General features: G+C 40.2%; 1 protein-coding gene across 6 annotated transcripts in view; it reads left to right on the top strand.

The window, feature by feature from the left end:
• Positions 1-408: 408 nt before the first annotated feature.
• Positions 409-25355, top strand: part of LOC125462795 (plasma membrane calcium-transporting ATPase 1-like) — a 235750-nt gene continuing 210803 nt past the window's right edge. For all 6 annotated transcript variants that reach the window (XM_048553178.2, XM_048553176.2, XM_048553177.2 and 3 more), the window contains exon 1: positions 409-1197. The gene's annotated coding sequence lies outside the window, so the exon portion shown is untranslated. The remainder of the gene's footprint in view (positions 1198-25355) is intronic.

The following is a 25355-nucleotide window of genomic DNA, read 5'->3' as shown; positions in this document are numbered from 1 at the left end:
GGACTTTATTTCCTCCACACTCCCAGCACAAGTCTATTGATTCGAGCTGGGCACCGCAGCGCGCGGCCCGACGGGAATTGGAGTCCTCCGCTCGGCACAGCCTCGTTGTTCATAACGGGCAGCCCGTGGCCTGGGAGACTACATTTCCCAGCATGCATGGGTGCCGCCCGCGCCTGCGCAGTCGCCGCCGATACCTCAACGCTTTAATCCTTTTTTTTCTTTCGGTTCAACCCAACTTGCTGACAGCGGGCGGAACGCCTTCCTTGGAGCTCACCTCCAGATTGCAATTGGCTGCAGCCCTGGGATAACCGAATTATCATTGGCCTGAGTGCCTTGTCAATCATATTGTACTTGCCGGTCCAAAAAAAATTAGAAATATTACTGTGTCTTTGCAAAACAAGAGAAAGATAAAGAGAGAGAACTCGGTGGGTTTGCAATGTTTTCCTCACCTTTCTTGGGCGGGGGGGAGGTCCCTTGAGTGGTGGACACAAAAAAACATGCATTCAGAGGTAAAGTTGTCCTGCTGCCCAATAAGGGGGGAATTAGTGAGGGAGGTTCAGCGAGCAGGTTAGGTTGCACGGCTTGGCTCTCTGTTTCTAAGTTGCGGAGCCTGGAGTGAAGCAGCTGCTGCTTTTTGCTGCATCAGGTTGGAAAAGAGGGGTAAGGAGGTTGGGGGGGGTGGGTTGCTGAAGGAGGGAAGAAAAAAAAAGGGGGGGCTGCAAAAAAAACAGCAACAGCAACAGCAACAAAAAGGGGAACGGCTTGAACACTTGGTGGATGATTATACCCAAGCTCACACCCTTTGTGTTTCCTTTACAAAAGAGAGAGAAAGGAACACAAATATCTGTGAAGAAGGAGCAACAATTTATCCAGCGAGAATCAACACCAATACTTTCCTTTGGACCCTGGGACTAGAGATATATGCCTCTATATATATTCTCGGACAGCCGGCGGCGTTCATCTCATCAAATTCGGAATTCTTTAGAAACTATTTAAAGTGTTTTGATTTTTTAAAAATTTCTCTGGAGTGTGGGGAGGGATTAGGAGGTGAGATCATTTTTTTGAGGGGGGGGCAAGTTTTTTTTTGATTCCTTCATGTGAATTAAGGTGTGCTAGTGAAGCGGATTTTTCCTTCTTGTATCTGCCTGAAGCTGGAAGTTGGCTGGCGGGAAAGAAGACACAATCTGCAGGATTCTGGTAAGTGTTGAAGGTGTAGCTGCAGAATTGCTGCATTGAGACGTGAAGCGCAGAAATGATGCCTTTAGGAAGGGGAGGGCGAGACAATTGCAAGTCCTCCTTTCTCTGTCCCCCCGCCCGCTTCCCCACCACCACCCAAAAACAAAAAAAAATCCCCTTGCAATTTGGTACCCCCCCCATTGGCAAAGTGGAAGCTGCGCCAGTTTAATTGCCCTTCCCTGACCTTCCTCATATACCCCTTTTTTTTAAATGGAAAGATTTCAGCTTTCTCGTCCACTGCTGCTAAATTTTCGAGGAAGAATGAGCCCGGTCAACTGTACATCCTGAATGTCGGAAAGACTGAGGGGAGGGGGACTTAGCAGAGGAGTGGTTTTGAGCTTCTCTTGACTTTCTTTTAATGAAAGTATGGCCTTTCAAGGATGATTGCAATATTCTTTTCCAAACATGCAGACAGCTAATTATCCTGTGGGGGTGGGGGGGAATAGGTGTTGTTTGCAGCAATTTTATATAAAGTTCCCGAAAGCATAAGTTTGGGGGGGGAGGTGGTGATGGAGCTAAAGAGGGAGAAGGTGGGATGTCCTTGACTCTGTTTCTTGCAGTGGCTGGAAAATAATCGATATAACGGTTTGCAGTCTGTCGAAAGCGTGGACTATTTGTGTCTTCTGCAATACGTTTTAAAGGAAGCGTTTAGACGGCAGTGGTTCTCTGTGGAGACAGTGGGTTTCCGTGTGTAGATTTCCAGGGCAGGTATACTGAACAATCTATCTTGTGATTGGAATGGAAAACCGCATTTAATTCGAAGTTGCAGTGCAAGGATGCAATTTAGTTGACGCGAGCTTCATTCGCTGATAGTCAACCCACGTGCGGGTTTACCGTCTGTTTTTTTAAAATAAATTGCTTATCGCAAAAATTTTGAAATCAATTGATAGCTTTTTATTAACCAAGCACGGTACAGAAAGAGGACAGTAGTGAAAATAATTGGGATAGTAACGGCAGGTTTATGCGTTTTTCACCACCGCTCCACACCGTCAGGCACCACAGTCAAACAGTAAATCTAACTTATAATTATCGATGCATTTTCTGAATTTAAATACAAGATTCTGCGGCTCTGAACTAATCTGCCTCCCACTCTAATGGTGAATTCAAGAAGGCGATAGGATTCCGAGAGTCCCAATCCCAGTTATTCGAATGTTTCCTTAATCCTCTAGTGACGTTTTATTTGAGCGGTTTTAACGTCTATGATGTAAATTCCCTCTTTTCCTCAGCATGTTCCTGCGTTTAAAAACATTTTTGCAATCAGTGGCACTTAGAATGGGCGCAACCCAACAGGTTAAAGATTGGAAGGATCTTTTCTACATGAAGGTTTCTACGTTTCTGTTTCTTCTTGACCAACTTGTGGTTTCCATTGAGCTGTACCTCCCAGTTTGCTGCAGAGTCTCTGCTATTGCCCAAATCATCAACGGCAAAAACTGTAGGGAGAGGAAAGCGTTTGGTTGAGATCAGAATGTACTACTCAATGCTGTTTCCTGACTATTGAGGGGTCTGTAACAGCCCTGTACCTGGCGAGCTTGCAATAAAGCAGCTTATGTAAATAGACTAAAATCGAATATATACAAATGAACTATTTCATGAAACTTTCTTTACACTGTAAATATAAAGCTTAATTGAAGATGTACAAATACGTTTTGTAACTACAAATGGCAACATTGAAAATCTTACTGTTGCCAATCCAATAAAGGTGGATAAAATGTTTAAAAATGTGTAGAAAAATAACATGATTTTACAAAACTGTTTTTCTAAAAAACTCTGAACAGTGGTTGTCTGTGCCATTAATGGGCTACTACCCATGTAAGATTAAATATTTAATGTCCTATTCACACTGGAAGTAATTAGGAATGTGCAATATTCTTGATTGTTTAGATATGACCTGGACAAGCAGTAGTGTTCTGGTCTAGTTTTAAAATGTTTCTTTTTTTTAAAAAAAATCTGAGATTGTTTCCTGAATTGCAGTATAAGGTCTAGTCGATATAGATGGTCAAATGTCATAAGACTAGCTAAGTTTCAGGTATTGCTTCAGAAGGTAACTTGCGGTGTCAAATTGTAGCAGTTTCATATCTATCTAAACATTTAAGTACTTTAAATCTGTTTGGAAATTCTACAGTTTAGTTAAGATTAGCTAATTGACTACAATAATCACAATTTTAAAATGTAGTTTGGCAGTCCCTTTTTCCAGAACTGAATTGCGACTTTTGAACTAAATCATGGATGCCCAGTACTACTAAATTGGCTGGTTTTATAAAGTGGAAAATTGACCTCCCAGCATTATTGGAAATGTGGTAATGTACATGTTAATGTTAATCTTTAAGGATTGGTGTAACCACTATTGGGTTTGAGGAGTTTCTTTGGCATAAAACTGTCAAATATAGGATTGAACCTAAACAAGATTTCCTTTACAATAGGTTGAAGTGATCCTATTCCTCATTTACAACAGCCAGAAATAAAATCCCAGCAGTGAGCTCTAAACTGTTACTGTAGTTAATTTGTATTGGTTAAAAGAGGAAAATAAGCACAGTTGAATGAATGCATTAAATCTACATAGTGCATGATTGAAAATAAATATATTGAATTTGGGATTCCCTGTTTTTCTGTCCCTCACCTACATTTGCACCACCGCCCCCCCCCCCCCCCAAATACCCCCCATGCACTCCAACACCTCTGACTGTGGCATTCCACCATTGTCTTGACCAAGGAGATAGGGCACCTATTCTAAGTAACCTTTGAAAATCCTTTCAACCACGGTTTGGGAATTACCTCAGTGTAGGGTACTCCCTTGGTATTCTAGTCGATATTAAGAATTTGGCATGCGGGTAGTCAGTCCTGAGATATTGTGTTCTGACATTTTGTAATGTAATGCATTCATTCTGGAGTGGTGGTTTGTACTGTTATTGAGAAATATAATGTTGTAGGTTGTACATAAGTCTGGGATAGTTGATCTGATGATCTGTTTAATAACCTTTTTTAACCTGGTAGCAAGGCTGATGCATTCTGCTTAGATTTAACCTAAAATCGTATTATTTGCAGCTTTGGGCTGAATTCTTTAGCTCAAAGATTGGACAATATTACTACTTTTCACCATAAACATTTGAAGCGCATAAATGATTCTGGTCACATTTTTAGTTCTGTGTAGATGAAAATATTTAATTTAAGCTATGATTTTCAATATGGGAATTGAGACTGAAACATTGCCCAAATATGAATGATTTCATGTAGTCTTCAGTTTTTTTCTTTTGGTGATATTCTGAATCTACTCTGTATGTTTGGTTCTTTGCTTGTTTTGTCTTTCTTTCAGCTGATAGTTGAGAGACAGGTGAGGAAAGCTGAAAGCATGCTGAGGTGCAGAATTTTTTTTTTAAAAGTGCTGGTTCTCACCCTGTCACAAGATGATGCATCTTGTGATGAGCTGAAGCTGTCGTGACATTTGGTTCTGTTCTCCCAGACCTTTTTTAACAAAAACGAACCATGAAAGCAGTAGACAGTTATCGCCTTAAGGAGGAGAGGGGCAATTCCTTTGCTTAAATTATCAGTTTACTCTAAAAGATAAATAGTTTTTATATTTGGCTTATTATTTTCTTAACTTGGATTTTGGGGGGCTACGTCTTTGAGACCAATATTTATCTCATAATTATCTCATGACTATATTTAGCATGAAGTCTGAGGCAAGATCAACAAATAATATGGTATGACTCTTTCTCCCTGACCCAGTCTCCTCGTTACCCAACTCACTGCTCAGCAAAACTTGTCTTAATAATTTAGGCAGTTTGTCAAAATACATAAATGGTATTTAACTTGAGTGGTTGTCTTGCCCTATTTACAGAAGTACCTAATTATGTTAGTATTTTGCATTTCAATCTCTAGGTGCGCAGAATAAACAAGTATAATGATGTAACACTTTTTTTTTCTTCATGAATGTGCGCATTCTTTGTTTTGTCATGTCTTTAGAAATGCACATGCCATCCATCAATCATTACTGAATGTGGTTTATTTTTGAAGAAATAGTTGCGTTAATTGCTTTTGGTGTCTTAATCTCTTACAATGCAGTATACACATTGCTTTGCTTTGATTTATGCTACCGATATCTGATTTTTGAATTGCAGTAATATGGTTCGGGTCTCAGTTTAAGCAGCAGGCTATTAACCAATTGTTTGTCAATTATAAATGCCAAAAGTGGGAGAGTATCTTTGTCAAATTCATGCAAAGACAGTAAAGTCGAACTCAAAGTCAAATCACTTCATTAAGAATTTTAAATCTCCTTCAGTAAGATTTGTATATGTGATTGGAGAGAAATTGCTGTTTTTCAGTGCTTGCTGTCCAGCTGAAGAGACAGACAGACAGTCAACCTGCTTGCAATAGCACATCCTTCTGTAATTAGAGGTACATGAGTGATCCAAGATGATTCACCAGTGAATGTCTTTCCTCCTGACTTCTACTCCTTAACAAAATTAGTTCTTGATGTGGAATAAGTTTGAGAAACAAGAGGAAAAACTTGCTTTTATCGAGCTGCTTTGTGATTTTTGGGATATTCCTAATTGCTTTCCAACCAAAGAAATGCTTCTGGAATATATTGTGCAAAACATGGTAATCAATTTTGATACAGCAAGTTCCCACAAATAACAGTGAAATAAATGCCTGGACTTGGAGTTATAGAGGCAAAGATATTAGTTCTAATATTTGGAGAATGCCAGCAGTGTTTTAAATAGCCTCTTGGAAAGATTAACTTCGGCGGGGAGGGGGAGTGCTGTGGAGTGCGGGCGTACATGACTCCTTTGTTGAACACCTTGTCAGAAACCTAGCCTTTTGCCTCAGACGTATGTGCTATTGCTGAATGAAGGGCAAAGTACAACTGTCTGAAATCAGTCTGTCACATCAACACTGCTTGAGGCAGATGTTACTTGACTTAGAATTTCATAGAAATTTAGTAGAATCCCTACAGTGTGGAAGGAGGCTATTTGGCCCATCAAGGCCACACTGACCACCCCCCCCCCCCCCCCCCCCAAATCTAGTTCCACTCCATAGCTATCCCTGCATCTCCTACCCTATACACTGGACAATTTAACATAGCCAACCCCCCTAACCTGCACATCTTTGGACTCTGGGAGGAAACTGAACACCCAGAGGAAACCCATGCGGACAGTCGCCTGAGGCTGGAATCAAACCTGCGTTCCTGGTGCTGTTAGCTAGCAGTGCTAATTGCTGAGCCGCCTTGTTGCCCCATTGTACAATGCTTTTCAATTTCTTAACTAGGGATGCAGGAAAAAATCTCTAAGTAACTGACTACTTTTTCTTCCTTTAAAAATGTCTTGATATGCAATACATCTGGGAGGAGATAAAGAACTTTGTCCATAATATTGATTCAGTGATCTTCCTCTTTTGAAGAAGAGAATTGCTGCGAAATGCTTCAATTTGAATTTCCCCTGGACGTGCATTGAACCATTTCAGCGCTATTCACTTCTGCCCCACATTGAATTCAACGTTCTCAGAACAAAAAGAAATGGCAGTTATGTTCTTTTTAAAAACAGCATTTGAGAAATGCAGCCTGCCGCATGAGAGCAGCGTTTGCTGTCACAATACTGCTAAATCAACACTTGAAGAGTAGTAATATGATTCCATTATTGGCAAATAATAGGGAGAAATTAAACCAACACTGCATCCTCTCCTTGTTTTCTCTGCTCTTAACTATTCGGTTGTGACATTTAACAAAAGGAAACATTGTATATTTAACAGCTCATTTCTGCAGAATGCTTCCTTTTTTTTACATGAACAGAATTCCAAGTTTCATTGTCAACAATAAACCATTCCAACCAGGGGTGGTGTATTTGCCTAATGACAGATTTTGTTTTCTGCGATTGACTCATTTTTTAATATTGTTTAAATTTTTAATCCTTGATTGGTGCTAAGAGGGTTTTTAAAAAAAAGTGTGCCTTGCCCAAGGCACATTTGTGTGCGTTCAGCAGAGAAAAATATACATCATTTATGCCTAGCGTCATGTTTGGGTGTTATCTTGTGCATTAAGTTTATGTAACAGTGCAGGCACTCATTAAAGATATGATGCATTAACGAAGAATTCTACATAATTCTACATACCTTTTAATGAAATTATGTTTTTATGAAGCAATTATAACTCCAGTGACTTATTTTGTTCGATCTGCCTCACAAGATTGGCTCTGGGTTGAGAATTATTGTGGGTGTGTACATTTGACATTTAGTAATCTTGAATATTAAACTCTGAAGTTGAATTACAAGGTGATGTTGACTGTCGTTGTACTTGGCCAGATTACAGCAAATCACATTACCAAAGCTGTTGGCAATAAATGCGATGGTACAGATGAAATGCTTTACTCAGTGAAGGGATTTAGAAATGAAGTTATGCTCTTTTTTAACATTGCTAAGCTAACTTTTTTAAAAGTATAGAAGTATTGCTACAACATACTGGGCATTAGTGAGACTGTACATAAGACTACTGTGTACAGATTTGGTCTCCTAACTTGGAGAGATACACATGCACTTGGAGAAGCTTTTTTTAGACAAGGTTCATGCAGTTGCATCCTAAGATGAAGGGGTTATGAAGAATGGTTGAGCAAGTTGGGCCATTTGCCATTAGAAGAATGGAAGGTGACCTTATGGAAATGTGCTCCTTAGGGGACTTGAAAAGTTAGATGCTCTTTGTTATTTTAAGAGCCTTCCTCTCAATGGTGTTGGAAATGATGAGGAATCCAGAGCTAGGGACCCAGTTTCACCCTTGGGCAATTGTGTGGAGTTCGCATATTCTCCATGTGTCTGCAATGGCTTCTTCCAGGTGGTCTGGGTTTCTACTACAGTCCAAAGCCGTGCAGGTAGATTGGCCATGCTAAATTGCCCATTGTGTCCAGGGATGTGCAGGCTAGGTGCATCAGCCATCGTTAATGCAGGGTTATATGGCCTGGGTGGGATGCTTTCAGAGGAGTCTATGGGCCAAATGATCTGCTTCCATACTGTCAAGATTCTATGATTCTGTGAATTTAAGATGAATGATACGGAGGGATTTCTTCTCTGACAACTTATCGATCTTTGGAATTCTCCTGCCGAGAGAACAGTGCATTGGGTCTTTGAAAATATTCAATGTTCACTTAGACAAATTTTTGAGGAAAATTGATGGTAGTGGGTTGGGAGTAGGCATGCAGAAAAGTGGAGCTAATAGCACAATCAAAGCAAACCCACACTTGTTGAATATTGAAACGGATTTGAGGGGTCACAGGGTTGATTCCAGCTCCTGTTTCTTGCTTGCATTGTTTGGGTCATTTGTGACATTGCTGTTTGTGGGAGTATGCATATTGGCAACTGTTTCCTGCATTCCAACAATGACCGTATTTGAAAAATTCTTCATTGACTGCTAGTTACTTCACAGCACTTTAAAGGCAATTTTGTGAAAAATGACTTTGGACATTAAAAATATGTGCATGAGGCTGCAAGCTGGGTTCATGGAGTTCAGTCATGGTCTTTCTGATCAGCCAAACAGACGTTACCTGAAATTCTAGTCCTGTGATCAGAAACTTAAATTTGTTTGCCTGTTTGTTTTTTTTTTGAGTGGGAGAATCATACCATAGTAATGTGTAATCATCCTTCCCACTAAAAAGAAGTCCCATGTCTCTTTTAAGGGCATAATCATCCCTCGATTCTCATTCTGGTTACAGGATAGAATGTTAGTCTTTTTTTATTTTGAAAATTGTTTGGCAATGATAATTAAGATTTGCTGTTTAATTTTCCTGAAGGGATTTCAAATAATTACTTTTCTTATGCATTTTTGCCACAAAGTATCTCAGAATGAGCTCTGCCAAAAATTGAATTTGACAGTGAGGGAATACCTGCTGGATGTTTATCTCGTCGGTGTTACAATTGCGTTAGATTTATGTCACTTTCACTCCAACTCAAAATATGGTTTATGGCCTAATGATGCAGAATTCATAAAGAATGAAATGTGCTGAACTGTAATTCTTGCACTAGTGTGATTCTCTGCAGAGGCCAGTTGTTTCCCCAAACTGCAGCAAATGTTGAGGATGAGTTATCTGAACTGTCCTTGCATCACTTTTTCCGGTGTTTGGTACAGGGTGGCATTTGCATGGGTTTCCTGGCCAACCTCCCAAGTAGTAAATGTAAAGCAATTGTTGATATTACATTGATGTGTATACCAATATCTACAATAGTGATTACTTTGTAGATCACTTTTTAAATTTGTGTACACTGATTAGAATAGTGGTTGGAAGGGTTGGGGGTCTTCTGTCACAAGGTTACCTTTTTTCCTTTTGGTACAAATCATTGCAAAATAACTATGGAAAATTTTTCTTGAACTTATTGGAGGAGGAAACATCGTTCATTGATCATTCATCTTTTTTCATATACTCTTGCTGGATGCAGTAAAATTTTTACATTAAAGAATTTTTGCTTGTTACGCCTAAATCATTTCATGAAACCAGTGACTGCACTTGACCAAGTAACGCAGGCACAGACAGCAACCACTTTGCAGTCAGCAAGGTTTTGTTTTGGGTAAGATAGGAATAATCAGTACACCTGTTTGTGGTGGCTAAAGGAAGAATGTTAGTCGCAAGATGAGCCTGTGTTCTAATTTGAAGTTCAGACAAAGGATCTTAATGTTGATTGAACAGCTAAACTGGATCTCGGGTTAAATTCGTATCTGTAAGGTGGTTGTCTTGACAATGCAAGATTCTTTTAAAATTACACAGTTGCACATAATCCAAAGGTAGATAATCTATTGTTTTGATGAAACTGGATTCCTGTCTGCTCCCTCGGGTAGATGTTACACTATTTTGAAGAAAAGCAGAAGAACTTTCTTTCCCAGGAGTCTGATCAGTTTTTATTATTTAATAAAATCATTTTTAAAAATGATCTTGTCATTATCCCATTGCTATTTGAGTAGTCTTCCTGTGCACAGATTGGTTACCATGTTTCCTGAATTACAGTAGTAACTACATTCAAGTTAATTGGCTGTAAAGTGCTTTGGGATTACGGGAGGTCATGAAAGGCCTGATTTGTTTGGATGGCGGAAAGAAAACAGTGTCTAGACCTGAAACATCAGCCTTCCTGCTCCTCTGCTGCTTGGCCTGCTGAGTTCATCCAGCTCTACACCTTGTTATCTCTGGACCAACCAGGAGTTTGTTGTTTTTTTTTTGGCATGACCCTTTTACACCCTGAGCTAACATCAAATCAGAGACTGTTGTTGATGTCACTACTCAAGTTTCAACTGTTAATTCATTACTGTCAGGACTACTCCCAACTTTCAATGTGGTTTCAGTTGATGTTTACAGAGTTGCTGATTAGTGTCTGTCTCAATGATTTCAAAAAATGTAAATGTTGCGGAAATAATTTCCTGCCCAAAAAAAGACCATAGTGTTCCTTTATTTTCTCTGGGTAAGGTCTTTTTAGGTGTTCGTATTGAACATTACAAAGTAACATCAACTTTGGAACACTCGGAGCCACAGTTGTTTCGGAGAATGTTCTGTTTTATGAAATCATCAAGGCAATTTTAGTCCTTCATGCACATGAAATGCAATAAGTTGACATGGAGCAGTAGCATGGTTGTATCCACTGTTTGTGATTCCACCTCATCTCTGTCCCAATTGCCTTTCCCCCCCCCTCCCCCTTTTTTATTAAAAGTACACCCAGTTTTATGGATTTTGGAGATGAATTGCAAGCTGGTCACTGCTAGTTTGACCCTATAGTTGCTACTTTTGATCTGAGGCGAAATTGAATGAACTGCCTAATTAAACCTTTGTTTCATTTGCTTCATACTCTGGACTAGTAGCAAATTCCCACCAGATGATGTATGTACACCTACTTGGTTTCATTTTAAGATACAAAATTTTGGGTACCAGAATCTGTCTCTCAGCTAGATTGGCTGATGTTAATTATTGAATTGTAAATTCTACAGTAGATTTCTGTAGAATGAGTAGTGTTGCTGTAATTTAGTTCATGGGTTCTGATGAAAGTACAGAGTTACAGTATCTGACAGTGTCTTCGTTGGCATAAATTCAAATACAGGCAAAGGGTTGCCAACTGCACCATCTGTAACTTTTTGGTACATATATAAAAAAGGAAAGTATTGGAGCCAAAAGTTTGACTGAAGTTATTTCGTAGAATCCCTATAATGTTGAAGCAGGCCATTGAGTCCACATTGATGCTCCTGAAGAGCATCTCACCCGGACCGCCACCTTCCATATCCCTTAGCCCTGCATTTCCCATGGCTAATCCACCTAGCCTGTGCAAAACTGGACACAATGGGCAATTTGGAATGGCCACGTAACCTGCACATCTTTGGACTATAGGAGAAAGCCAGAGCACCTGGAGGAAAGCCATGTAGACGCAAAACAAATGTGTGTAGTTTGCACACTCAGTTGCCTGAGGCTAGAATTGAACCCGTACTCCTGGAATCCAAATAAATAAATTCTGGCAACACAAAGCGAGGACCCTGTCTATGGTATTTACGTACAGATTCCTATCCATCGTATCACACTAGAAGGACATGATTACCTTTTCTAGTAGCCTTTCCAGCAATCATTCTGGAGTTCCTCACCAGTGCAACCATTCATTAGCATAAGTTTATTGTGGCCATAAATATCACCTTCGACTAATACATTGAACACTATTATATTGATATCCATCCCTATCAAAAACACTTTACATTGTGGATTTTTACATCTTTATAGAGACAGAGGAACATCTCAATTAAGTAACATTCTTGTAGAATATAAGCTGATGCCTTAAAATTGACCAGTGTCAGTATGGTTTCTAAGTGATGATATCACAGTGGAAGTCTTAGTCATCAAATTATTTTCAGCTCTATTTTAACTGAGTAGCATTTTGTTTGCCTTTCGAAAGCTTGAAAATGCATTGATTTTAGGAAAAGTAAGGCATAAAGTACCTGGATTGCACACAGTAATTGAGTACTTCGTTTTAGAAGAGGAGGTCCTGTCGGGTTTGTGGTCAAGCATGTCTTAAACTTCCTGCTCCTAAGATGCTGCTTGGCCTGCTGTGTTCATCCTGCTCTACACCTTGTTATCGTGGATTCTCCAGCATCCGCAGTTCCTGTTATCTCTTAAAGTGTTTGTTTATTAGACTTCTGAGACTAACCATCTCTGGACTGTAATGATATTGTCATCGTCTCTGAATCGTCTGCCTGAAGAATCTGATGTAGAGTTGTCATGGTCATTCACAGAGCTGGCAGTTCATGTTGACACTTCTGGGCCAATGTCACACCTATAGCTTTCTTCTGTGTATATTAGGGATTGAATGTTTGATGTACAAGGTCCCTAAAATGTGCTGAGTCAAATTTCAGTACCATATGGGTACATCAGCTGCTTTATTAAAGAAGATGTCAGTAATGCAGATGTTTGTAATTCTTGAGTTTCATTTGTTCTCGTAACTTGGATGTTTTCCCCTGAGAGAAATCTCCCATAGAAGGTTTGCTTGAAGATACTGGAGATATTTGTGTGGGAGTTAGTGGTGTACTGGTAATGCCGGTAATAACCCAGAACCCCAAGCTAAAGACCTGGGAATATGGTTCGATCCTACCATAGCAGATGGTGAAATTTGGATTCAATATAAATCTGGAATTTAAAAAGCTAGCCCTAATGGTGACCATGTAACTGCTATCAAGTAATAACCTATCTGGTACACTTTAGGAAGGAAATCTCTTATCCACTGTGATTCCAGATCTGCAGCAAGGTTGTTGACCATGAACTGCCACTGGCAATAAATACCAAGCTTTGCCAGCGATAGCCACGCGCCATGAGTAATTTTTTTTTGTGAAAAAAGAACCTGCCACCAAAACTGAATTTTCTGGAGGTTGGTCTCCATACTGTTAAACAATTCTGCACATTTGAAGGATCCTGTTGTTTGATTTGTTTTGTTTTCTACCTTGTTAAATCCTCATGATGAAAATATTCTAGAGCTTTGAGACGCATGTGATGTTTAGTGCCATGCAGCACGTTGGTAAGAGCAGTAATCTAGTAGAGTTTAATTTTCATCCGCTTAATGCCATTGCGTTTCCAGGCATGATCATGGAGTTGGCCATTGGCAGAACTTGTGTTCTGGATGCAAATATTGATGTTTTTGTCAACAGTGGCATGTCTCAAGGATATACTGCCAAGAATGAGAATTTTTCATCTCTCATCTCTGAGCTAAGTGCAGGCAATGCCATGGAACATCTGTCAATATGTTTTCAAAATGTTTATCTCCCATTATGCAGTTCCTGTTTGTTGCATGGTGATGTTCATCAGAATTCAACTTGAAAGCAAAATGAAAAACTTGCTTTTTGTAATATTGATCTTCGTTTCCACAAAAAACAAAATGCTATATTTATATATTCTGCCAGTGGTATTCTCCTGGTTGTGATAATGGGAACTGCAGAATGGAGAATCCAAGACAATAAAATGTGAAACTCCTGGGATGCTGCTGGGCCTGCTGTGTTCATCCAGCCTCACATTTTATTATCTTGGATTCTCCTGGTTGTAACAGATTTCTTGTGGCCTAAATTTGAATTTGCCAAAGGTCATTGATTTTAAACTAGCTGTACATTTTGTGAAGCTCCTTGTTATTTTGGAACCCTTCTGGTTTGTCTTTAATTTTGACCAGTTGCATTTTCCTCCATTTTCAGGAGTAACCCTGATGTCTGGTTTTGGCAGTCAATAACACTGTAGACTGAAGAGTACGGAATCAGGCTAAGATGATTGGCTTTTTTCTTAAAAAAAGCCAATGAGCGCTCTCGCTTTCTGCCCTATCCCTGTTATTTTTTCTCAGCGTTACATCCCTATCATTAACTGGTCTTGCTGACCTTGCACTCTCATTTTGTGAACCTCTGTTCTGCTCTTTTATTTTGGATGCACAGAATATTGTGTGAATGCTTGCTTCATGGTAGCAAATCAGTCACAAATGTGTAACTTCACACGAAAGAGGCAAGTACCAAAGCAACCTAACAGTGAAGCATCAATGAAATGACGTTGCAGCACTTACAATCAAAGCATCTGTTCAGTTAAAGTAACCCTGTTGGGGATGGAGTTGTAGACTATATTTAAGTCACCAGGACTCTGACTTGTTCACTGGTATCAGAGCTTCTTGAATTGCCATTCATTTTATTAAAACTCTAACAAGTTTTGGCATACCCTTAAGACCATTGAAATACTTCCTGTTGTGATATATCTCCGGAACATTCCTTTTTAAGTGTTTTTGATATCATCACTGTATGATAGTGTGATTTAGTGTATAAATTAGACATACTCCACCTTAATTCTAATCACTTGATGCTTGACCTGCTATTTGAAAGTATGTTTGCTCTTTTAACCTCTGTCTAATGTAGCCCAGACACTTGTGGGCCCGTGAATGTACTTTTGTGTACATGACTGTAACACGTGTGGCCTCTTCAACATCACGTTCTCTATGTCCTTTATTACTATTTTACTCAACAATCAACACTGGTTTCATGGTTATCGTTAGACTCTTAATCCCTTTTTTATTGAATTTAGATTCAACCATCTGCTGTGGCAGGATTCACACCTGGCTCCCCAGAACATTACCTGCGTCTCTGGATTAACAGTTCAGTGATGACACCATTAGGCATTGCCTCACCATTGTCTAATATCATGAACATTGCTGCATAAGCTAAAATACCCTGCTGGGGGGAAAATCCCACATTGCTTTTCTAAATAGTTTTAGCTGTTGGGTTCGTGGTGTTACGGCTGCGAAGTTGAATTGCTTTGGGATTGAGTAGCACTGGACATTGCTGATTTTGTACACTGCTTGATTTCACAGAAACACTGCCTTATTTCAATGGAAGGGGACTCAATTCAGCCAATTATGTCTGTACCATGCCATTCATGTCCTCCACATCAGGCTGCACATTCTTCCTTTCAGAGAAGAATCTAATTCCCTCTTGAATGTCTCAATTAAATCTGTCTGGACCATACTGTCTGGGAGTGCTTTCTAGATTTTTTTTAAACTGCTTACCATGTTTTTAAAAAAATCTCATGATTTGTTTGCTTTTGTCAGTTGCTTTACATGTATGCCCATTCTATCATCATCCTTTCATGAGTGTGAACAGTTTGTCACCATCTACTGTGTAGTCCCCTCAATTTTGAATATCTCTATCAGGCCACCTCTAAGCTGCTGTTCCTGCAAAGAAACCAGTATGAACCTCTCCAACCAATCTTCACAACTGAAGCTGTTCACCTTTAGAACTATTCTGCATTCCCTGTAATTCCTTCACATTTTAAGTGTGGCATGCAGGACTGGATATAATACTCCAATTATTGGCAAACAAGTGTCTTATACAAATTTAAATACAATCCCCCTGCTCTTGTATGCTGTAAGAATACAATTTTTCTTTCATTTAAATGGCCTCTTGATCTGTCAATATTTAATGAGTTGTGCACATTATGTACCCAGGACCCTCTGGTCTTGTGCTCCTTTAGAATTGTAGACTTTATTTTAAATTCTCCCCTGCCTGTCGTGTTCTTTTTGTACCAAATGATTGTTTCACCTTTCTCTACATTGACCATACTTTCCACTTGTCTGTCCATTCCACAAACCTTTTATATGTTCTTCACATGTTCCACCCTTCTCTTACAGCTTGGAAACATTGTGAACTCTATCATCCAGAAACTTAGATCTTGGTGTGAAGGGCACAATTTTAAAGTTGATATAACACGAGAAAGAGCAAGGGTCATGACTGTATTACTACCCCCCCCCCCCCCACCCCCCACCCCCCGGTTGGGGGGGGGGGGGGTGGTGGTGGTGACGTCGACATCAGTGTCACACTGACACCACCTGCCGACTGGAGGGGCAGCACCTCTGTATTTTGCCTTGGGAGCCTGATTGGCCTGAATGTGGACTTTACCCGTTTCAAAATCTCCCCAGCCCTCCCATTCATCTTCCCCCTCCTCGTTCTGACACAACCTATGTTCTCCCCTATCTATCTGCTCCTCCCACTGCACTGACTAATCCCCAGCAATCCCTCCCTGCACTTACCTATCATCATTCCACTACCTTCCCCAGCCCCAGCCCTCCTTTCTATTTATTTGAGCTCCCTTCCCCCTCCCCATTTCTGAAGAAGGGTCCCGACCTGAAACATCGACTTTCCTGCTCCTCTATGCTGCCTGGCCTGCTGTATTCCTCTAGATCTACACCTTGTTATCTGTGTAGCATCTGCCGTTCTTGCTTTCTCTGTTAACTATTCGTTGCTGTTTTCTGTCACTTAAACAACATAGTATGCACCTTGCTACTGACCCTTTAGTTCCACAGAGTGGATAAATCCGTTGTGTGATGCTGTATCAAATGCGTTGTGGAATTTTGTATGCTAGATTCATGGCATTGTCTAATCAACCGTTATCTGTTTAAAAAGCTACTCCAAGATGGTTAAACATGATTTTCCCTTGAGTCCATTACTGGCTTTAATTAACCTGTATTTGTGCATATGATGTCCCAAATAATTGTTTCTAGAGGTTTCTCCACCACTGGAATTAAACTGACCGGCCTGTAGCTGTTAGGTTTATCTTCGCAGCCTTTTTTTTAAATCCACGATATAACTTAGTAGTATTCCAGCCCTCTAGTCTAGGGAAGACTGGAAAAACGAGCAGTGCCTCTGTAATCACTTCACTTACTCACATATCCAGTCCTACTACCTTCCCAACCTTGAGTGCAGTCAGCCTATCCAATACTGCCCCTTTATCAATTTTAAAATCCTTCTACTGTATGAATTCACAATGGCCCAGCTGCCATCTTTGTTAGTAAATCCTAGTGCCAAGTGTGAATGTTAGCTTGGTTATGTCCTCTGCCTCCAAGTGTAAATTCCGTCTTTCATCCTTCATATGCTTATACAAGACTTTGGAGTTCCCATTTTATTTCACATGCCAGTCTTTTTATAATACTCCCTCTTAGTTTCTCTTATTTGCTTTTTTTTAAACTTCCCCCTGTGAATCTTTTGTAACCAACCTGGTTCTCAGTTGAATTTTTATCTGACTACTGTCATTAGCACGCTTCTTTTAATTTCTCTCTCTCATCCAGGGTGCTGAGTTACTTTGCCCTACCTTTCAATTTTGATACAATTAAAACAAATTCTGTCCAAACTGTTGTTTTTGAAGGTAATCCATTGTTCAGCTATTGTTTTGACTGCTAACTTTTGACTCCAATTTCTTTGGCAGAGATCTTCTTCCTTCATTAAAGATGATTTTCCCATAGTGAATCAGTCGTCATCTGGATTGACCTTTGCCCTTTTTCCCGAATCATCCCAGACCTGTATAATACTGTGTTGGCCTCTAAAGATCTTACTGCCAAGTCCTGATCCATTTGGCCTTCTTTATTCCCAAGAACTTGGTTAATTAGTAGCTCCTTTTCTCAATGAGCTGGAAACATATACTGTTGTAGAAAATTTTCCTAACCATACTGTAAGAACTCTTGCTCCTCTCTACCCTTTGTACTACTGCTATCCCTGTTTATCCTCAGACAAAGCACTTCATTAACTTGGGATAGTCACTGTCTGTCCTGTTCCTGAGATTCAGGGTTATTCAGGCGAGAGACAGTAGGAACTGCAGCCGCTGGAGAATCTGACATAACAAGGTGTAGAGCTGGATGAACACAGCAGGCCGAGCAGGAATGCTGACGTTTCGGGCCTGGACCCCGGCCTTCCTGCTCCTCTCCTTGGCCTGCTGTGTTCATCTAGCTGTACATCTTGTTCAGGCAAGGCTGTTTTTGAGTATTCCTACTCTGTTCCAATAAGGTGCTGAAAAGCCTTTCCCTTTAACCATTTATGGTGATAATGTACTGTACAGATGTGAGGTAGAGAATGTCAGTGAGAATTTAAGAGATGGCAGTCTGTCTGGTGGGATTGATTGAGGCAGTGTTTGTCTTGATGGTTGGAAGTGAGGGAACTAACACTGAATTTCTGCAATGTACCCTGTAGATTGTACATTCTGCTGCAACATCAGTGTGCCAGTTTTTGAGGTAAAAAGTTCAGTGCACAGTGCTCCTGTTTTGTCCTGGATGCTGTTCGGTTTGATCTTTGAACAGCAGATTTCAATCTCATGTCTTTAAATAATTTAATTTACAAGTCTTACTCAGTCAATTTCCTTTTATGAAAAAGAGTTGACGTGAGACCAGGAACAAAGGAACTGACTGTTCAGAAAGGTCGTCCATATGATGCATCACTTTTCATTGAGGAAGAGCTATAGTGACTCCCAATCCTTGCTGCATTTCGTATGGTAACCCTTGTCATGCTGTGCAAATGGATATTTCCTTTGAGTTAACAAAAAAAACTTTCTTTTTTGACATTGCTACTAAAGACTCTTTAGTAGCAGTATGCCTAGAATTCTAGAGCAGGTAATTATGGCAACCCAAGAGGATTAAGTACATTAACAGAATTAACTAGGGGATGGATTGCAATAATTAAACATTACAGTCGTGTTAGAAAAGATAATTCTGAGCCAAGTAGAAAATGCATTTTGTACTTTTTCACGAATATACCTTTTTGAAGCCCCCAAGGATGTGTCCTCAGCCCCCTACTGCACTCCCTGTACACTACAACTGTGTTGCCGTATTCCAGACAGAAGCCATCTACAAGCTTACTGACGATATCACCGTAGTGGGATGGATATCAAACAGTGACAAGTCCAAATGCAGAATGGAGATGGAGGGCTTGGTGACATGGTGCAATGAAAACAATCTCACTGTCAGCAAATTTAAAGAACTGACGGGCTTCCAAAAGAAAGGAGGAGAACACGCACCCATCTGCGTCAACGAAACTGAAGTTGAAAGAGTGAAGAGCATCAAGTTCCTTGGAGTGGAGTGATGATAACCGATGACCTGTCCTGGAATTCCCATGTAGGTGCAACAGTCAGAAAAGAACAACAATGCCTCCTCTTCCTCAGGCGGCTCGGGAAATTTGGCACATCCGTAAGGACCCTCACCAACTTCTACGTGCACCATTGAAAGCATACGGTCCAGGTGCATAATGGCCTGGTACAGCAACTACTCTACCCAGGACCATAGGAAACTACGGAAGGTGACGTGTACAGCCCAGCCCATCATGGAAGCCAACCTTCCATCCGTGGACTCCATCTACACAGCTTGCTGCTGCAGAAAGGCAGCTAACATTATCAAAGACCCATCACTCCCTGGTAATGGTCTCCTATAACCTCTTCCATCAGGCAGAAGATACAGGAGCTGAACATGCTCCAGCAGATTCAGGAACAGCTTCTTTTTGGCCATTATTAGACTGTTGAACTGACTCAAGCCTCCAATAATAATGTAACCTGCATGCCTCTAAGTCTCTTTGATCTGCACATACTTTGCTTGTGGTGATCTGCCTGTACTGCTCATAAACAAAACTTTTCACTGTATTTCTGTACATATAACGATTAATCAATCAATACTTGATTGCTGTGTAAGTCAACAAAACAGTTGTTGGAGTACTGCTTTTCAAATTTATGCACACAAACTGGTAATTAGGATGAAGGGTTTAAGCCAAAGCATTGATGCTTCTGTGAGGGATTATTACAATGACTTTAGCCTCAAATCAGGAAAGCCAGCACTGTTTATCTAAGTTATACTAGTATCCCCATATTACATCATGCTTCACAGCATGATAGATACAATATGGGTGGCATGGTGGCTCAGTTGTTGGTGCTGTCAAACAGCAGCACTTAGGGAGCTGGATTTGATTCTATCCTCGGGCAGCTGTCTGTCTGAGTGGAGTTTACACGTTCTCCCTCTGTCTGCATAGGTATCCACTAGGTGCTCAGGTTTCCTCCCACATTCCAAAAATGGGTGGATTGGCCATGCTAAATTGTTCAGGATGTGTAAATTAGGTGGATTAGCCATGGAAGATGCAGGGTTACAAGGAAGGGGTAGGAGAATGAGTCTGCATGGCGTGCTGTTCAGAGTGTCAGTGTGGACTTGTTGGACCAACTGGTCTGTTTCCACACTGTAGGAATTTTACCATTAACGCTAAAAATACGAGGTAATGTGAGTAGCTTGAGGGCTTTTATAACTGAGACCCTGGGAAGTGTTGAGGATCAGAGGGACCTCTTTTGTGTGTGTACCACTTCCTTAAGGTATCAGGAAAGGCGATTAAAGTAGTTAAGAGGACGTATAGTGTACTGCCTTTATTAGCCAAGGCATGGAGTTTAAGAACAGAGATATTATGCTAGAATAAAATGTATAAAACATTGAATAGACTACAGCTAGAATATTATGTGCAGTTCTGGAGTCCACATCATAGAAGGGATGTGACTCGCTTCAGAGAGTGCAGAGGAGGTTTACCAGGATGTTGCCAGGGATAGAAGGTTTGTTATGAAGTGAGATTGGACAGACTGGAGTTGTTTCTTTAGAGCAGAGTAGATTGAAGAAGGGTCCAAACCCGAAACATCAGCTTTCCTGCTCTTCTGATGCTGCCTGGCCTGCTGTGTTCCTCCAGCTCCACACTGTGTTATCTTAGAATAATTAGGTGGCTATTTTTGACTGAAATAGGTCCTTCAGTCTGAGCCAATGCTGTAGATTTCAAAACTCTCCTTTTGCTGCCACAGTTTATCCTCCTCTCTTTGTCCCCCAACAGTGTTTGTTTTTTTTTGTTTTTACTGTCTTCCTTCTGCATTCCCACTCCACCTCCCTGCCCCCACCCCCCCCCCCCCAAATTTTGTCCTTTTTTTTTCCCCTCCTGCTTTTCCTCCCTGCCTTTTTCTTCACTTTGTAGGTTTGATTTGCTCCCATTCTCCAGCGTCACTAACCTTGTTTCCCTCCTGTTCTCCAGCCCTTCAGTCTGAGCCAATACTGTAGATTTTCATGACTCTAATCATTTGTGGAACAAAAGAGGGTAACGTGATGAAGTATAGCGAGGGTTGTGGGAAAGGTACCATATGCACACAATGTAAGGCACATTCTGTCTGACCATACCTACTTACCTGTTCTATCTCAGCTAATGAAGATGAACCCAAACCACCAGGCCCTTTTCTTACTAGATCAATGCACTCGCATAGCCTCAAACTAAGTGCACTTTTGTACATAAGATTTGAATAAGTTAATACATTGTGCATGGACTGTGTGAATCCCCAAACCTGTACATGTTGTGCTGCTTCCCAAGTGCTGTATATGACATTGATTAAAAGCCATTTTTCACAAAACTCCCCTTGCCCCCACGAATATTTCTGTGTTCCCTAGCTTTGTGATTTGATTCTCTGTTAAAACAGTAGCTGTCAAGCTGTTTCGCAAGCTATTCAAATGCCCCTGCTTGTCATAAATTTTGCTGTTTTTATTTACAAAAGTGAATAATGTTCAATACTGGAAAGCTGTAGGTTCCCTTCTCCCAAACCATCAAGTCATTGAAAATAAATGCATGTAGTTTTGGCTTTTAGAGTCACCACTCATCTAATTGCACGTGGTGATGCATTTGTAACTATATCCTTGTACTTCTTGATTGTACCGCTACACAGAGATTTCCTCTTAGCTAGACCTTACTATCTTACATTATTTTAAAAAAAAATAAAGGGTAAAATGAGAGAGTGGCTGTCTGAGTATTTCATTCCTTTAGAAAAAGGCAAATATTCTTTCTTAAAAAGACAACACTTGTCAATTCCAAATTCCAGCAATTATGGCAGGAGTGCTCCATCTGAAAATGATCATATCACTGCCCCCTGACTTTGTTCTACAATAGAGGCGATGTTGCATGAAAGGATGCAGGATTTGATAAGTAGGACCACCAGAAGTAGGTGAGACCTTGCTTGTCTACGCAAAAATCATGAATTACAAGTTGAATGAAAGCAGTTCAAGTTTCAGAATCTTCTGTTGGCTTATAAATAATAAGATTATGGTAAAAGGGGATCTGATTAGAGATGAAATAGAGGATTTATATATGAATGAGGGGTGCAATGTGATATTAAATTGGTATTTTGCATCTTTCTTTACTGAGAAAGAAGATGCTACTCCAGTCATGGTGGAAGAGGAAGTAATATGCAAGGATTTACAATTGAGAGTTTGGCAGTTTAGGTAGGAGGTCAGTATTTAGGTAGTGGGAGCAGATCAGATACAGCATTCTGTGACCAAGACTTTAATAAAGATACATCAGTACAAGAGCAGGGAGTTCTGTGCTGAACTTGAACAGGACACTAGATTGGCTGCTGCTGGAGAATTGCATTTGGTTCTGAGCACCACGCTTTGCTTTTTTAGGAAGGATGGAAAGACACGATAGAGACTCCCAGAGGGGATTCGTGAGAGAAGTTCCATGCATGAGGGATTTCACCTATTGCGATAAGTGTGGAGCTGGAGGAGCACAGCAGGCAAGGCAGCATCAAATGAACAGAAAGCTGACGTTTTGGGTCAGAACCCTTCAGAAATGGGACTGCTTTCCATGCAGAAGTGTAGAGCCAGAAGCAGTAGTCAAAATCATGATGCATCTTGACCGTAGGTGGGGAGAAACTGACTCCATTGAAAGGATTGAGAATGAGAGGGAACAGATTTATACTGGTTGGCAAAAGAAGCAAAAGCAATCAAAGGAAAAATGAGGATCGAAAATGTATTGCCTGCGGGGGTGTGGCACATTAAATCAAAATATTCAAAAGTGAATGCTGTTATTGGAGAAGAAAAAATATGCAGGCAAACAGCAGGAGCACAGCAGACTGGTACTCGATGAATTACTCAGTTGAGACTTTTGGGTGTAATGGTCTGAATGGCTGTAACAGTTCAATGATTTGGAATAGCTTGTGTTTGGTCAGCTTTGGAAAAGCACTAGGGAATACTTAAACATTTGTAGTCATCCAATTGTCAGTGCACATGATTCAAACCACAACTTAGAGTAACTATACTCTGTTTCAGCTTTATTAAAAGGAAATAAGTTTATCGTTCATTAATTTTCTCAGGTAGCAGTCACAAACTTCTAACTTTTGGGGGGGTTTACACAGCATCAATCTTTTCTGGAAGTGTGGGATTTTTGTAGAAGCATGCAGTGTTTGATTTGTCGCGCAAGTTCTGTCTGACTGAAAATGTCATATTTGATCCAATAACCCTTCCTGTAACACTGCACCCCCCACCTCCAGTCTTGCACACATCCATAATGGGATCCTTGTCCTAACAGACCAGTTTCTGATGTAATTTTGTTTCGTGCAACATCTCCTCTAACTTTGTTCCACAATAGCGGGCAGTGATATGATCATTTTCAGATGGAGCACTCCTGCTGTTAGTGCTGGAATTTGAAATAGACAACAGTGTTAATTTTGTTTTGCAATTCTTCAAGCCTGGTGGTGTTCAGCAATTCATCTGAACTTTGACTCATTATCTTCTTTTCTAAATTCAGATAAAAGTATTTTAATGCACCAATACTCATTTGAGATACTTGTTTCTGGAAAAATACCTAACTAACCTTGGTATGGCTTCTGCAGATGTGGCGTCCCAACTTGTGGAGTCCAAACTGGGAATAATTTCTGCATTGTTCTGCTCAGTGCAGGTAAATTCAATAAATGACATTGTAGGAGCCAAAAAATAGTAACAGAGCATCCTTCTCAGCAGCATTATAAGAGAAAGTGTGATTCCAAATCTCACCAAGTGATATTTGGTCAGATCACCACAATCTTGAGGTTATAAGATGTATATTTTGAAGGGGGACGTGAGGGTAGAGGGGTGCGGAGCTGGGGCTTCAGCAATTGCAAGTGTGACTACTAATGATGGAGCACCTGTGATTGGAAATGCATAAGAGGCCAGCTTTAGAGGAGGGCAGAAGTCTTGGAAGATTGTGACATTAGAGAAAATTGGAAATGGAGAGGGCCACGAACTAACAAGATGGCGAATTGCAGAATAAAAATTTTGTGCAATTCACAGACATTGTAGATCAACAAGTACATAGTAATGGAGAAATAGGACTTTGCAGTTTAAGACATGCGCAGCATAGTTTGTATCACCTCAAGATTAGAGGGCAGAATGTGAGCGACCAGCCAGAAGTATATTGGAATAGTCAAGTCTAGAGCTAACAGGCATGGGGGCATTACAATGGGGAAGGTGAGCATATACCTCTGAAGTTTCAGTTTAGCTTTGGAAAGAAAAATGTACAAAGATGCATTCTGCAGCTGTGGGACTTTATAATTGTTTGGGGAGGAGTAAAGAGCCTTGCATTTCCCAAATCATCAAGAAAACATCCAGTGTGAGAAGGTGCTGATCATAGCCTCTATATGTAGCAAACATCAAACTTTACCTCACAATTCTTTCTTCTCAGTAAAAGATTGGACTCTGTTCTGTGCATTAAAACTGAAACAGAAGTTGTTGGCTTCAAACCCATTTTGACTGTACTTGTCAAGTTGAAGAATTGCAGCTTTTAATTTAAGAGGAAAATGTGTAACTGTTCTTGTCTGAGTATAGTTTGAATGTAATCCTGTTTTTGAGACATTGAGTCCTTTTGGATGAAATATTTGCGTATAGATTTAACAAAATAAATAAATTTCAAATTTATCTTTGATACCAAGCGTGGTTAAGGGCTATCTGTATTCTGAGGGTGAGGGCTAATCTGTGTACATTCTGTTCTGAGATGTTACAGAACATTTTTTTCTTTTAACAGAATTCTTTCGGTGAAGGTGCTGTAGAAAGGAAAGCACTGTTTGTACTTGCAAAAAAGATCAGTGTTTGTAGATGACTAATTATCATTTTTACCTGACTTTGTTTACTCTGTGTGTGTGTGTGTGTGTGTGGTCTCTTGCTTATTTTGTGGTTTTCTTGCACTGATGTATTGGTGACTGTGTACATATTGTTTTCACAGGGTTAAGTTAGAGCACACTAAATCTCAGCATTTTGGTTAATTCAGTTCTTATGGTTCTTTGTCGATCAACTTTGCAAGTTGAGAAGTAAAAGCATGTAAAGGTGCGAAAATTTGGCCCCAGATCTGTTCCTCACTGGTTATCATAGTGCACATTAAATTTGATCAGTCTTTCATTTGAAATCTTGAAATTGAATTGGCAACTTAGACCCTGACGTACTGCAAAATGTAAACGATATGGCTTTTTTTTTTGCTTCTGACATTTTCCACCTTAGTTTGAATCATTGGATAGCAATTGGTTTGGGGGTAAAAAATGTTTTTGCCATCCTGTGCT

This window comes from Stegostoma tigrinum, chromosome 21, assembly GCF_030684315.1.
Source record: "Stegostoma tigrinum isolate sSteTig4 chromosome 21, sSteTig4.hap1, whole genome shotgun sequence".
Taxonomy (NCBI): Eukaryota; Metazoa; Chordata; class Chondrichthyes; order Orectolobiformes; family Stegostomatidae; genus Stegostoma; species Stegostoma tigrinum.
Note: the sequence above shows the minus strand (reverse complement) of the source record. Positions and strands in the feature narration are given on the sequence as shown.